The sequence below is a fragment of the Nicotiana tabacum genome, chromosome 17, assembly GCF_000715075.1.
Source record: "Nicotiana tabacum cultivar K326 chromosome 17, ASM71507v2, whole genome shotgun sequence".
Taxonomy (NCBI): Eukaryota; Viridiplantae; Streptophyta; class Magnoliopsida; order Solanales; family Solanaceae; genus Nicotiana; species Nicotiana tabacum.
In genome coordinates this window covers 2,550,625-2,555,249 of record NC_134096.1, presented here as the reverse complement: position 1 = coordinate 2,555,249, position 4,625 = coordinate 2,550,625, and the positions used below count along the sequence as shown (strand labels likewise).

The window sequence follows — 4,625 nt, the reverse complement described above, 5'->3', positions numbered from 1 at the left end:
AGTACCCCTTCTTCTACTCGAGCTTTGGAATAATAATATGACATTTATCTTTTTCATACTCTTTTATCCACCTAACTATGGCTAATTATGTGTATTATTACCACATTCTTGCTTACCCATGATTAAGTATATTGGCTTGATGTCAACTTGAGTATAAATGAGTGGCAGATCTAGAGTATATATAACTCATTGGGTAGAAATTTGCGCTGAGATCACACCCAAACAATCATGATTCTTTGAATAAGACCAGCAGTTAGATTAGGTGTTGGAAAAATGTGTTGAGTTAACTGTCTTGAAAGTAATTTTGGCCCGATTAAATACAAATAGTTGGATAGATAATGCGTAAAATTATTTTCACTTTTTGAAGAACTAGAAAAAACACCTATACTTACTTTTTTTATTTATTTATTACACCCAACTTGCTACATTTTCTCATGACCTACTTTTTGTGGCTAAAAATTCTTTAACTATTTTCTAAACAAAAGGATCTTTTTCGGGGGAACATTAAACACACACACAAGTCTAGTCGCACTACAATTACTATAGGTCCCATGACATTGATATAGCATTGCTGCTGGAATATTCCACACTTACATTGTCAAATAATATTGTACGAAAATGACTAATCGCAAATAATATTCTACGTGCCAGCAGATCCTTTAATTTGGTTCGTTATTAGTAGTATTATTTTTGTTATAATCGAGAAATCTTTAGAATCATATGGTGCATTAATAAAATGAAACGTTTCAAAATTACACTACAAGAAAATATTATACACTACTATATGCACTATATACATGCTTTATAAATATTTTTATAACAGATAAGATTTTTTAAATTGCCTAACCAAATATTTATATATTTACAAGTCCTATACCTCTGGACTTGGCATTACAATAATACCCTAACCAATCTCGCCGGACGGGATAATATACATGCGTTAGCCTCGTGATTTTTTTTGTCCACGCATATATATATATAAACAATGAGTTCTTATAATTACCAAAGGATTTTATATAAAAATATACTATTGCAAAAAGTAATTATTAGTTGACAGATGCACGCACCTATCAACAGAATCATTTTCCAGTTTAAACACTTTCATTTGAATCGACATAGACAAGGCAATTAGAAAACAAATTATAAAGATTCTGTCAGATTTGCCTTTTTGCAAATTGTCCTCTTTGTCGCATTTTATATAAACTAGTTTATATGGAAGTGCGTTAGATTTTTACTTAAGTTAAATATTTATATGAAAGAATAATAAATTAAAATAAATATAAAAGTATATAAGAAGAAAGAATCATGTAGATAGTAATTGGCATTAGAAAAATGCAATAACCTTTTAAATGTTGAAAGCTGGTATCATCACATTAATATAATATTTAATTCAAAATGATTGGCAGTAGTGAACATGCAAAGATGATCAATTTTGTTACGTTCGTTATATATTATAAGTAGTTGTAGAGTAGTGAAATATAGATTGTAATCATATCTTGCCTACATTTATTGATTGATCAGTGACGATTTTCGACCCCCACAAAATAAATTGTGACGGTTTCAAAAACGCTATAGTTACGTACGCCACAAGCTTTTTTGCAACAGTTTTGTATAACTTTCACAGTGACCGCCACAAAATAAAATTTTAATTTGTGGCGCTTTATAAAACTAATTAGCAGCAATTTGTAACCTCCATAATATGATTTCAATGTTTTAAAAAAATAATTTGTGGGAATTTATAACCCTCACAACTTGATCTCAATCTAATAAAAAATATTAATAGTGGCAATTTGTAACTACCACAATATCTATCTGAAAGTTTATATTCGAGGATTCAATATAATAATTTTACTAAATAACTCTCACAACAGAAATCAAATTCTATTAAAAATATCAATACTAACAAACATCACAATTTCAAATTCATATCAAACTAAAATTATACAAATAAATGTATGATAACTTAAACATTATACAATAAAGAGTAGATCCTCATCCTCAATAAATAAATATACAAAGTGCAATGTACTTGCTTGGTGATTTGCATTGTTATCGCTTGATGCTACTCTTACATCCATGAGGGGAAGTAGACTCGCTCTCCACATCACTAAGCTGAAATAATGAAACAAAAATATTTGGATAAAAAACTTATAATTGACTAGCATTTTGACAAACCATAAGCACAAATCCAATTACATAAACAGATGAAAGCTCTAATTTTTTTTAACAAATTGATCTGTCACTTGGTTTAATCAAGGCATTGAACAAAAGTTGCTGGATATTATCACATGAATAGAAGCCAAAGTACAAAGTTAATTCCTCGTATATCATCACAAATCTTACTTGGCAATATAAATTCTGGCCATATTCTTGAAATAAAAAAACCACCTATGTAACTATTAAAGTATAAGTCAACTTCTATAGTTTTTCTAACATTAGAATTCAATAAATAAAGTATAAGTTATAATCCAACCCAATGATTAACGAAAGATGAAAAGTTGAATGCTAAGTCGCTAACAACACCGGAAAACTCAAGTAGAAGAAATGAAGAGATAAAATAGGAGCCATAAACTAATAATTAGTTAAACAAACCAAGCCAGCGTCAAAATCTTTTGGAGCTAACTTCAAACAAAAGAATCAACAAAAAAGTGTCAAAACTCGAACAGAAAAAATAGAATTTATATACTACCAACTTACTTCAACGTCTAATTTGTTAAGGGACTTAATCAAATTTCGCAGACATGAATTCCATTAGTATCTGTATCAGTAACGCTGCAAGAGAATACGAAACAAATTACTCTTAATAACATACCGTACCAAGGGAAAAGAATTGAAAGGATTAAAAATGTAGGAGATAACTTAGTGACATCTCAACAATCGAATTGTGAAATTTTTGTTTGATTAGTTTCTTTTAGTAATTTTCTTTTCATCAGTTAACCATCTCAGTATCCTTCAAAATTATAAGAAAGCAATATCATTAAGCTAATTAAATAATTCGAACATGCCCTTCATATAATTGGAGTTGACAAAATAGATAGCAGAATCAACTATCACCATAAGAGTGTCAGGGACCTTTGTTATTTCTGAAAATTGTTGTATATTTCAGTAACCAATAGTCTTAGGGATAAGAAAAATCCAAATGCAATCAATTTAATAGACACTACTAGAAATTCGGCAAAAATCGATCAACTACCGGTAATTTAGTTTTCATTCCCTAAAATAGTGTAATCCCTACGAATTACATTTTCCTTGAATCCATTCAATACTATGTCTCATAGTGTTCTTGTCTACATGTGATCGGTATAGTTTTGGAACTCTCAGAGCAAGTGGAATTCTATTGTTTCACGTTATATTGTACAACTTGAATTAGTATAGAATTGCATTACTAATTCAAAAGATGTTTACCCGAAAAACGGATAGAGTTGAATTTATACGCAGTTCCGAAGATATGTGGTGCAACTTAATACAAAATGCAAGGATAAATAAAATGTGAATATAGATTGGAGAGAATCTAATCTAGACAAGGCAATCAAGAACAGTGAACCTTAGGATTTAACAAATAGAATCAGTCTAAAAAACTGGAATAACCACTCTTTCTTGTAGAGGAATATAATACTTTCATTATAATGTAAATCTCAGAAAAAATATATGTCCCCTACAGAAATGATAACCAAGCTCTTTTATAGTGGAGGGATTCGGCTCCAAGCATAATAAAATAAACACTCAGTGGGATGATAAATCAGCTTTTCCATAATTTCTGCCAAGATTCCCTCTAGTGGGATTGCAACAGCTTTTGTCTGCGAGCTCGATCTTGCTTAGAATCCTCGACTTTGGTTCGAGCTTGATTTCAGCTCGAACTTGTGATCTTAGTTCGAGCCCGATCCTGGTTCGAGCCATCGAATTGATTCCAGGTCAATGTAGGTTGGTTTTTGGATTATCAACACGATAGATCTACCCGCATCATGGTTCGATTCTTGTTCGAGTTTGATTATGATATCGATCTCAACACGGACCGGCCTCTCCGGGTTCGAGGTTAGCTCGTTCCCCTTCGGGATCTTACTTCGATACACCACCCTTCGAACCATACCGGACATGCCAAGGCTGAAATCTATTTCGACCGTATACATATAGTCCCCTTGTTTCTCAGAAAGAATATGGCGAGAAACGATATGATTTTCAACAGTTCGATCAGATTATATCTTGTCGTTTCCATCGGGTTCGACCATGACGCATATTGTAGTTGTCCCGTCGGTTTAGTCTTTCAAGGTATTTAATGCATGTTAGGCGGTGGTCATCCACTGCTGATACTGAACCGCCATCTTTTGAACCTATAAATAACTCTTACCTTTATCTTTTACCATTTTTACATCTTCTATCTTCTAAAATTTCCCAAATTCTTCTTTATACTCTCTAACTTATCAGAAAAGCTGTGATTCTTTCTGAAAGAACCGCTCTTCAATTATACTAAATCTCTATCACTTTCTTCTACTCCTTACTTTTAAATTAAAAAATGGCGAAAACATCGCAAACCATTCCTCAGAAAGAGAAGGTTTCATCTTCACAGTGTGTCGCCGATGAGACACCGGCAGAACCACGACCAGAGGAGTGTGTCCCCGGGGCGTGCA

General features: G+C 32.2%; 1 long non-coding RNA gene across 1 annotated transcript; it reads right to left on the bottom strand.

Moving 5' to 3' along the window:
* Window positions 1-1,833: 1,833 nt before the first annotated feature.
* Window positions 1,834-3,148, bottom strand: LOC142171368 (uncharacterized). Its single transcript, XR_012700931.1, has 2 exons — window positions 2,698-3,148; window positions 1,834-2,112 (listed from the first exon to the last, which is right to left on the bottom strand). It is a non-coding gene; the product is annotated as an uncharacterized LOC142171368 (long non-coding RNA).
* Window positions 3,149-4,625: the final 1,477 nt, after the last annotated feature.